We start from the raw sequence: 12,423 nt of genomic DNA on the forward strand, positions 1-12,423 counted from the left end.
GGGCACGAACCCGTGTCCCCTGCATCGGCAGGCGGACTCTCAACCACTGCGCCACCAGGGAAGCCCCATTCAGGACATTTTTGATCACTATGTTTTGCCAGGAATACTCTCCTTCTAGATACCTGCAAAACTCACATCCTCTCCTCATTTATGTCTATAAATGTCATTTTCACAAAGAAGGATTTCTGGGGAGACCTTCGAGATGGCAGAGAAGTAAGACATGGAGATCACCTTCCTCCCCACAAATACATCAGAAATACATCTACATGTGGAGCGACACCTACAGAGCACCTACTGAACGCTGGCAGAAGACCTCAGACTTCCCAAAAGGTAAGAAACTCCCCACGTACCTGGGTAGGGCAAAAGAAAAAACAGAGACAAAAGAATAGGAACGGGACCTGCACCTCTTGGAGGGAGCTGTGAAGGAGGAAAAGTCTCCACACACTAGGAAGCCCCTTCACTGGCAGAGACGGGGTGTGGCAAGGGGGAAGCTTCAGAGCAACGGAGGAGAGCGCAGCCACAGGGGTGCAGAGGGCAAAGTGGAGAGATTCCCGTACAGAGGATCGGTGCCGACCAGCACTCACAAGCCCGAGAGGCTTGTCTGCTCACCCACCGGGGTGGGTGGGGGCTGGGAGCTGAGGCTCGGGCTTCGGAGGTCAGATCCCAGGGAGAGGACTGGGGTTGGCGTCGTGAACACAGCCTGAAGAGGGCTAGTGCGTCACGTCTAGCCGGGAAGGAGTCCGGGAAAGAGTCTGACACTGCCTAAGAGGCAAGAGACCACGGTTTCAGGGTGCGCGAGGAGAGGGGATTCAGAGTACTGCCTAAACGAGCTCCAGAGATGGGTGCGAGCTGTGGCTATCACCGCGGACAGCAGAGATGGCATGAAACACTAATGCTGCTGCTGCAGCCACCAAGAAGCCTGTGTGTAAGCACAGGTCACTATCCTCCCCTCCCCTCCTGGGAGCCTGTGTAGCCCGCCACTGCCAGGGTCCCATGATCCAGGGACAACTTCCCCCGGGAGAACATACGGCGTGCCTGAGGCTGTTGCAACTTCACGCCGGCCTCTGCCACCTCAGGCTCACCCCACATTCATTATCCCTCCCTCCCCCCAGCCTGAGTGAGCCAGAGCCCCCTAATCAGCTGCTATTTTAACCCTGTCCCTTCTGGGTGGCGAACAGATGCCCTCAGGCGACATACATGCAGAGGCGGGGCCAAATCCAAAGCTGAACCCCGGGGGCTGTGCGAACAAAGAAGAGAAAGGGAAATCTCTCCCAGCAGCCTCAGAAGCAGCAGATTAAATCCCCACAATCAACTTGATGTACCTTGCATCAGTGGAATACCTGAATAGACAACGAATCAGCCCAAATTGAGGAGGTAGACTTTGGGAGCAACTGTAGACTTGAGGTTTGCTTCCTGCATCTAATTTCTTTCTGGTTTTATGTTTATCTTAGTTTAGTATTTAGAGTTTATTAGCATTGGTAGATTAGTTAATCGATTTAGTTGCTCTCTTCTTCCTTTTTTTTTAAATATATATATATATATATATATATATATATATATATATATATATTTCCTTTTTCTCTTTTTGTGAGTGTGTATGTGTATGCTTCTTTGTGTGATTTTCTCTGTAGAGCTTTGCTTTACCATTTGTCCAAGTGTTCTGTCTGTTCATTTTTTTTGGGGGAGGGTTCTTTTGTTTGTTTTCTTAGTATAGTTTTTAGCGCTTGTTGTCATTGGTGGATTTGTTTTTTGGTTAGGTTGCTCTCTTCTTTCCTTTTTTTAAATTACTTTTTAATTTTTACTAATTACTTTTTATATTTTATTGTAATAACTTTACTTTATTTATTTATTTATTTTTCTTTCTTTATTTCTTTCTTTTATCCCTTTTCTTCTGAGCTGTGTGGCTGACAGGGTCTTGGTGCTCCAGCCGGGTGTCAAGCCTGTGCTTCTGAGATGGGAGAGCCGAGTTCAGGACACTGGTCCACCAAAGACCTCCCGGCTCCACGTAATAGCAAATGTTAAAAGCTCTCCCAGAGATCTCCATCTCAACGCTAAGGCCCAGCTACACTCAATGACCAGCAATCTACAGTGCTGGATACACTATGACAAACAACTAGCACAACAGGAACATAACCCCACCCATCAGCAGAGAGGGTGCCTAAAATCATAATAAGGTCACAGACACCCCAAAACACACCACTGGACGTGGTCCAGCCCACCAAAAAGAAAAGATCCAGCCTCATCCACCTGAACACAGGCACTAGTCCCCCCCACCAGGAAGCCTACACAACCCACTGAACCAAACTTAGCCACTGCGGGTAGACACCAAACACAACAGGAACTATGAACCTGCAGCCTATGAAAAGGAGACCCTAAACACAGCAAGTTAAGCAAAATGAGAAGATAGAGAAACACACAGCAGATGAATGAGCAAGGTTAAAAACCCACCAGACCAAACAAATGAAGAGGAAATAGGCAGTCTTCCTGAAAAACAATTCAGAGTAATCATAGTAAAGATGATCCAAAATCTTGGAAATAGAATGGAGAAAATACAAGAAGAGTTTAACAAGGACATAGAAGAACTAAAGAGCAAATAAACAATGATGAACAACACAATAAATGCAATTAAATATTCTCTAGAGGGAATCAATAGCAGAATAATTGAGGCAGAAGAACAGAAAAGTGACCTGAAAGATAAAACATTGGAAATAACTAACACAGATTATAGGGGTCCCAGAAGCAGAAGAGAAACAAAAGCGACTGAGAAAGTATTTGGAAAGATTATAGTTGAAAACTTCCCTACTATGGGAAAGGAAATAGTTAATCAAGTCTAGGAAGCACAGAGAGTCCTACACAGGATAAATACAAGGAGAAACACACCAAGACACATACTATTCAAACTATCAAAAATTAAATACAAAGAAAAAATATTAAAAGCAGCAACAGAAAGACAACAAATAACACACAAGGGAATCCCATAAGGTTAACAGCTGATCTTTCAGCAGAAACTCTGCAAGCCAGAAGGGAGTGCAGGACATACTTATAGTGATGAAGGGGAAATCCTACAACCAAGATTACTCTACCCAGCAACAATCACATTCAGATTTGATGGAAAAACTAAAAACTTTACAGAGAAGCAACAGCTGAGAGAACTCAACACCACCAAACCACCTTTATAACAAATACTAAAGGAACTTCTCTAGGCAGGAAGCATAAGAGAAGGAAAAGACCTACAAAAACAAACCAAAACAATTAAGAAAACAGTAATAGGAACATACATATCAATAATTATCTTAAATGTAAATGAATTAAATGCTCCAATCAAAAGACATAGACTGGCTGAATGGATACAAAAAGAAGACCCGTATATATGCTGTCCATAAGAGACCCAATTCAGACCTAGGGACACATACAGACTGAAAGTGAGGGCATGGAAAAAGATAGCCCATGTAAGTGGAAACCAGAGAAAGCTGGAGTAGCAATTCTCATATCAGACAAAATAGACTTTAAAATAAAGACTATTAGAAGAGACAAAGAAGGATACTATATAATGATCAAGGGATCAATCCAAGAAGAAGATATAACAAGTGTAAATATTTATGCACCCAACATAGGAGCACCTCAATACATAAGGCAAATACTAACAGCCATAAAAGTGGAAATCAACAGTAACACAATCATAGTAGGGGACTTTAACAACCCACTTTCACCAAAGGACAGATCGTCCAAAATGAAAATAAATAAGATAACACAAGCATTAAATGATACATTAAACAAAATGGACTTAATTGATATTTATAGCACATTCACTCCAAGAACAACAGAATACACTTTCTTCTCAGGTGCTCACAGAACATTCTCCAGGACAGACCGTATCTTGGGCCACAAAGGTAGCCTTGGTAAATTTAAGAAAATTGAAATCATATCAAGTAACTTTTCTGACCACAACATTATAAGACTAGATATCAAGTACAGGAAAAAACTGTAAAAAATACAAACACATGGAGGCTAAACAATACACTACTTAATATCCAAGAGATCACTGAGGAAATCAAAGAGTAAATCAAAAAATACCTAGAAACAAATGACAATGAAAACACGATGACCCAAAACCTATGGGATGCAGCAAAAGCAGTTTGAAGAGGGAAGTTTACAGCAATACAATCCAACCTCAAGAAAAAAGAAACATCTCAATTAAACAACCTAACTTACACTTAAAGCAATTAGAGAAAGAAGAACAAAAATAACCCAAAATTAGCAGAAGGAAAGAAATCATAGAGATCAGATCAGAAATAAATGAAAAAGAAATGAAGGAAACAATAGCAAAGATCAATAAAACTAAAACCTGGTTCTCTGAGAAAATAAACAAAATTGATAAGCCTTTAGCCAGACTCATCAAGAAAAAAAGGGAAAATACTCAAATCAATAGAATTAGGAATGAAAATGGAGAAGTAACAAGTGACACTGCAGAAATACAAAGGATCATGAGAGATTACTACAAGCAACTATATGCCAATAAAATGGACAACTTAGAAGAAATGGACAAATTCTTAGAAAAGCAAAACCTTCCAAGACTAAACCAGGAAGAAATAGAAAATATGAAAAGACCAATCACAAGCACTGAAATTGAGACTGTGATTAAAAATCTGTCAACAAATAAAAGTCCACGACCAGATGGCTTCACAGGCAAATTCTATCAAACATTTAGAGAAGAGCTAACACCTATCCTTCTCAAACTCTTCCAAAATATAGCAGAGGGAGGAACACTCTCAAACTCATTCAACAAGGCCACCATCACGCTGATACCAAAACCAGACAAAGATGTCACAAAGAAAGAAAACTACAGGCCAATATCATTAATGAACATAGACACAAAAATCCTCAACAAAATACTGGGAAACAGAATCCAGAAGCACATTAAAAGGATCCTATACCATGATCAAGTGGGGTTTATACCATGAATGCAAGGATTCTTTAGTATATGCAAATCAATCAATGTGATAGACCATATTAACAAACTGAAGGATAAAAACCATATGATAATCTCAATAGACGGAGAAAAAGCTTTCAACAAAATTCAACACCCATTTATGATAAAAATCCTCCAGAATGCAGGCATAGAGGGAACTCACCTCAACATAATAAAGGCCATATATGACAAACCCACAGCCAACATCATTCTCAATGGGGAAAATCTGAAACCATTTCCACTAAGATCAGAAACAAGACAAGGTTGCCCACTCTCACCACTATTATTCAACATAGTTTTGGAAGTCTCAGCCACAGAAATCAGAGATGAAAAAGAAATAAAAGGAGTCCAAATTGGAAAATAAGTAAAACTGTCACTGTTTGCAGATGACATGATACTATACATAGAGAATCGTAAAGACTCTACCAGCAAACTAATCAATGAATTTGGTAAAGTAGCAGGATACAAAATTAATACATACAAAACTTTTGCATTCCTATACACTAATAATGAAAAATCTGAAAGAGAAATTAAGGAAACACCCCCATTTACCACTGCAACAAAAAGAATAAAATACCTAGGAATAAACACACTTAAGGAGACAAAAGACCTGTATGCACAAAACTATAAGACATTGATGAAAGAAATTAAAGATGATACCAACAGATGGAGAGATATACCATATTCTTGGATTGGAAGAATCAACATTGTGAAAATGACTGTATTACCCAAAGCAATCTACAGATTCAATGCAATCACTATCAAACTACCAATGGCATTTTTCACAGAAGTAGAACAAAAAATTTCACAATTTGTATGGAAACACAAAAGACCCCAAATAGCCAAAGCAATATTGAGAAAAAAAAAAACAGAGCTGGAGGAATCAGGCTCCCAGACTTCAGACTATACTACAAAGCTACATTTATCAGGACAGTATGGTACTGGCACAAAAACAGAAATATAGATTAATGGAACAGGATAGAGAACCCAGAGGTAAACCCACACACATATGGTCACCTTATCTTTGATAAAGGAGGCAAGAATATACAATGGAGAAAAGACAGCCTCTTCACTAAGTGGTGCTGGGAAAACTGGGCAGCTACATGTAAAAGAATGAAATTAGGACATTTCCTAACACCATACACAAGAATAAACTCAAAATGGATTAGAGACCTAAATGTAAGACCAGGCACTATAAAACTCTTAGAGAAAAACATAGGCAGAACACTCTATGACATAAATCACAGCAAGATCCTTTTTGACCCACCTCCTAGAGAAATGGAAATAAAAACAAAAATAAAGAAATTGGACCTAATGAAACTGAAAAGCTTTTGCACAGCAAAGGAAACCATAAACAAGACGAAAAGACAACACTCAGAATGGGAGAAAATATTTGCAAATGAAGCAACTGACAATGGATTAATCCCCAAAATTTACAAGCAGCTCATGCAGCTCAATATCAAAAAAATAAACAACCCAATCCAAAATTGGGCAGAAGATCTAAATAGACATTTCTCTAAAGAAGATATACAGATTGCCAACAAACACATGAAAGAATGCTCAACATCATTAATCATTAGAGAAATGCAAATCAAAACTACAATGAGGTATCACTGGTCAGAATGGTCATCATCAAAAAATCTACAAGCAATAAATGCTAGAGAGGGTGTGGAGAAAATGGAACCCTCTTGTACTGCGGGTGGGAATGTAAACTGTTACAGCCACTATGAAGAACAGTATGGAGGTTCCTTAAAAAACTAAAAATAGAACTACCGTATGACCCAGCAATCCCACTACTGGGGATATACCCTGAGAAAAACATAATGTAAAAAGAGTCATGTACCACAACGTTCATTGCAGCTCTTTTTACAATAGCCAGGGAATGGAAGCTACCTAAGTGTCCATCGACAGATGAATGGATAAAGAAGATGTGGCACATATATACAATGGAATATTACTCAGCCATAAAAAGAAATGAAATTGAGTTTTTTGCAGTGAGGTAGATGGATCTAGAGTCTGTCATACAGAGTGAAGGAAGTCAGAAAGAGAAAAACAAATACCGTATGCTAACACATATATATGGAATCAAATATATATATATATATATATATATATATATATATATATATATATATATATATATATATATATATATGGTTCTGAAGAACCTAGGGGCAGGACAGGAATAAAGACGCAGATGTAGAGAATGGACTTGAGGACACGGGGAGGGGGAAGCATAAGCTGGGACGAAAAGAGAGAGTGGCATGGACTTATATATACTACCAAATGTAAAATAGATAGCTAGTGGGAAGCAGCCACATAGCACAGGGCGATCAGCTTTGTGACCACCTAGAGGGCTGGGATAGGGATGGTGGGAGGGAGATCCAAGAGGGAGGAGATCTGTGGATATTTGTATATATATATATAGCTGATTCAGTTTGTTATAAATCAGAAACTAACACACCACTGCAAAGCAATTATACTCCAATAAAGATGTTGAAAAAAAAAAAAAAAGAAGAATTTCTTGGTCACCATATTTAAAGTTGCAGCCACTTCACTACCTTCATGGTATGTCCTAACCTCTTCCTTGCTTCAAATTTTTTTCATATTACCATTCCCAACTGATATATTTTATTAATATATTAGTTTATTTATATCTCCTTCTCTTAGAATAGGATACCATGAAGACAAAGATGTCTATCTTTCTTCACAATATTGTGAAATGCCTTGTACTATAGCGTGTGTTCTCTTTAAATATCTGTTCCATGAATGAATAAATGAAAATCAGACAAAGAGAGCCAGAAGTGACAACTGTTTCCTTCTTGGCTTGTGAGGACTTCACTTACAGAAATCCCCTTGATTGGATCAGATTACCCAACCCACAGGTGTCAAAAAATCAACTGTGGGGAATTTATTTGTTTATTCATTTTTTTGCCATGCTGTGCGGCTTGCAGGATCTGAGTTCCCTGACCAGGGATTGAACCTGGGCACCCCACAGTGAAAGCACAGAGAACTAACCACTGGACTGCCACAGAATTCCAACTGTGGGGAATTTAGAATTGTTGTTTTCAACTACTGTCTTCCCTTTGTGAAGCAAATGCACAAATAAATTATGTGAATGTTATATATTTATATGAATTTCCTTGGTCTTTTATAGATAAAGATAGAAGAGTTAAAATAAATCTAAATTGAAACAACTCAAAGCTCGTTTTTAGGCTATTTTTGTTTATCTAACTAAACTCATTTTAAGATTGCATGGGCAAAATGCTAATTTCCCTACAGAATTATCTTACTGTTTACTACATAAATGTTAACTTTCATCATGTGTCTCGAGCTAGTTTAAGTCATTTTAGGACAATGGAAGATGAAATCAGAGAGATAAAGTATACTGACCTCCTGCTCACTCAAAATCAATCTAATTTCCTTGTAAACAATCTCTGCTGAGAGGGAGTGATGGCAGCAATGTCTGTGAATCTCCAATGAAATGAGTAACAGTATGTAATCACGAAAAGACAGACTTTTCCTTTGAAATAATTTAGATACCTCTCACTTAAAATGGGGTATAGTGAAACCCTGGGCACTAGAAAAAATTACTTAATGAATTTCAAAAAGTATTGCCAGGGCCCTAGAATAGAAACAGTGATAGAGGCCTAAATTTACCCCATTCCACCAACTAATCCATTCTTCATTAAAGTTTGAAGAATCTGTTTGTTAACTGAAATGCTACTGACTATGAAACCATGACACAGGAAGAAATTGTTTCACTTGTGTGTTGTTTCCTGTATTTGCTTCAAAAAGTTGGGACACAGGGCTTCCCTGGTGGCGCAGTGGTTGAGAATCTGCCTGCTAATGCAGGGGACATGGGTTTGAACCCTGGTCTGGGAGGATCCCACATACCACGGAGCAACTAGGCCCGTGAGCCACAACTACTGAGCCTGCGCGTCTGGAGCCTGTGCACTGCAACAAGAGAGGCCGTGATAGTGAGAGGCCCGTGCACCATGATGAAGAGTGGCCCCCGCTTGCCGCAACTAGAGAAAGCCCTCGCACAGAAACGAAGACCCAACACAGCAAAAATAAATAAATTAATTAATAAACTCCTACCCCCAACATCTTAAAAAAAAAAAAAAAAAAGTTGGGACACAGAAAGTATACCACTTTAAGAAGTGGATATAGCTGAGTCAACATTTATAAGGGTACTTTGCTCTAAGCCCAGAGTGACAGAAAGAAAACATAAAATTCTAATCATTAAGTTCTTAAGAACATTCCAATGAACAGTGACTGACTTCTAAACATCACAAGGCAAAATTTCAGGACTTTGTAAAGTAAAAGAGATAATAAACTGTTAGCATAAGGGGATGAAAGTTTTTGAAAATGAATACAGAGTTGAACTCCTTCACAGCCATATGGGAGACGTATGCATGGAAGAGAAGAGAAAGGGAATGAACGCATTCCCTAAGTGGAGCGTGGAGAAGAATGCCCTATCATTCTGCTCTCCTGTAGTTTCTAGACCAAGCCAGTGTGTCTGGTTCTTTGAATACAACTGTTCCAGAGACAGAAAGAAAAATAATAAATCAAGTCTTTTAGAAACATTCTGCATCCCAGGAGAAGTGAATCATGCCCAGCCAGTGGGTTGTGCTTGTAAGGTGAGTGGAGAGAGGGACAACTTTTCCAACAGCTGGTGAAATAGTATCATCTCTAAAGCTGAAATGAGAGAGTCTCTCCATAAATGTCACCATCCCACATTCCAAACTAATAGGCAAAGAGTTATGTGAGCTTTATTTTTCTGCTTAAACAGCACCTGTCAATCTTACTCCTTTAAATCATCTTCAGGACATATTATGAATTTGTCTCAGTAAGGAGGCTCAACATTTTCTATGGACAGTTAATTTCTTCACTCAAATTTGAAAAAGGGAAAGGGAAATCATAGATATCCCTTCTTGACAAACTGTTTCAATTAACTATGTTATAGGAGGTTACAGATCCTAACACTAGAGGCCCTTATCTTCCATTCCAGTGTTAAAGCTTAAGTTATCATTTCAGTAAAACCAGTCATAACAACTAAGGGTACAGGTAATCAAAATCTAAATTCAGTCTATAGAGCTGTCATTCCCAATATGGTAGCCATTAGGCATATGTGGCTATTTAAATGGAAATTAATTAAAATTAAATAGAAATTAACACTCAGTTTTTCACTCAAACAAGCTACATTTCAGGTGTTCCATAGCCACATGTAACTAGTGACTACCATATTGTACAGCACATATATAGAATATTTCCATCATCACAAAAAGGTCTACTGAAGAGCAGTGCTCAAGCACAATATATAAATTGCAAAATAATATATATTTTATATTATAAATAAATATATAAAATATATTTTAAATATATTAATATATTATATATTATACAGTTGCAAAATAATACAATCAGTGATACTAGAAAGGAATGAGGAAGATGATTTGATTCATATAGGAAAAGGTAATTTAAAGCATCATTCTTAAATGTTTTTTATTAAGACCTCCAGCCGAAGCAACTAAAAAATCTTCAGCCATTATCTGAGTGCTCATTATGAAGTTCATCATGTCATTAGTGGTTTTCTTGTGAGGTGTTAAGTTTATAAAGGTTTATAAATAGCTCTTTATATTTGAAGAAACAAAAAAGAGAAATTATATTTGACTACCATTAACTTATATCTCAGCCTTTTTTGTTCCAGACTACACAGACTAAATATTGTGAGCTAAATTAAAAACCTGTAAGTTTTCATTATCACCTTAAGTCATGAAACCCATAAATAGATATGGTATTCCATCAATATTTTGATTAGGAGAGACTTTCAGACTGACCACTGGCAATCTGTCAGAAGAAGCATGCTGAGTCTTCAATTATTCACCCTAATTTGATGTTTGAATGTCAGTCACACAGTTAACATTCAGGCGGTTTCTTTTGTATATACAGTTTCATGTAAAGGCTACTTTTAAAGTGTTGAAATAAGTTTAGTTAGAATTAAATTGAAATATGGATTTTACCATATTGAAACATTTTTTTCCCTTGAGAGATTTCTCTGAGATGATAGACTGGATTGTACTAGGAGTCAAATTTCGTGTCTCTCCTTCTCTTTGTCAATATGGATCTTAAGAAGTAGTGGAATGGAATACAAGGGATTTAACTGAACATCAAAACCAGCCTCCACATTGGAGGCTAAATCCATCGGAACACGTAATGAAGCAAGTCAGTGAGGACCACAGAAGCTGGTGCTCTTGTTTTGAAGTTTGTTTTTTGTGTGGTTAACTTTTTATTTTGCCGTATTTCTTTAAGAAAAAGACATTAAAAGAGTGAAGTGGGCTAAGTTTGGGGAAAACTGTCAGAAGCAAAAGAGTAGCCAGAGCAGAAGCAAAGGAGAAATGTGCAGGTAATCAAGAAAGTAAAAAGAAAATAGTTTGTAAATAAGAAGTCTTTAAACTGAGGATGGTCTATCTCTTCATAAATTTCTTTGTTCTGTAAGACACATTATTCTCATAATTTCCATAACCCGTATTTCCCCAGACCTTACCAGCCCATAGGCACAAATAAGCCCCATTCATATTAAAGTTTAAGTTAGGTGGCTCTTCACCTTGACATGGGCTGTCCCCAACCCTGTCTCCCTCTGTCATTTAGGCAATCACCTAATAATTTCATGCCTAAGCAACCCTATTTAGGCAATTATTCACCCTATTTTGGCAACTCTACCAACGATGTTCTCTACAAAAATGTTAGTGGCAGATCTAGAACGTTTAGGGTGTCATTCCCAAACTCTTTTCTGGTATGTGGTTAGCTCCTGTTACCTGAAATGCTACACATTTATTTAGAAATACAACTCCAACAGCCATTTCTCCAGAGGGCATAAAACCAAACCTTCAGACTGACAGAAAAATGCTCTTGTGTTATTCTCTTCATCACCTTCCTTTCCCCTCCAAAGAACCAAGACCCAAGAATAATCATCTCATCAGAAAAAAATAATAAGTAGACAGATAGAAAGATAGATAGATACTCTTATGTATATTATATTATCCAAATATATGTTCAGTTGGGAGTGGGGAGGTTTGGATCAGCTCATCCAAAAATGTAGACACTAAAGCCTAATCTGTTGCCAGCTAATAATCTCATGCCACATTTCCATTGACCTTGATCCCATTAGAGTAGGTAGGCAATGATGTACCTTCCAATCCAGAGCTAGAATACTGCAGATAGGAATTTGTCTCTTCACATGTTCATACACCTTTGAAGTTCGCCTCTTACTATTTTTCGTTATATTTGGTGAAAGGTAGTATTACTTATTTTCTAGCTGCAGTGGCAAAGCTTGGGCTTCAAGATAGTCTCTAAAGAAGTTTTTCTAATATCGTGTGCAACAATAAAATCCTATTTTGCTTCTCAGTAATTAAGGATTTAGAGGCTCCATATCTGTTCAAAATAAAGGG

This window comes from Hyperoodon ampullatus (genome assembly GCF_949752795.1).
Source record: "Hyperoodon ampullatus genome assembly, chromosome: 3".
In the NCBI taxonomy this organism is placed as follows: domain Eukaryota; kingdom Metazoa; phylum Chordata; class Mammalia; order Artiodactyla; family Ziphiidae; genus Hyperoodon; species Hyperoodon ampullatus.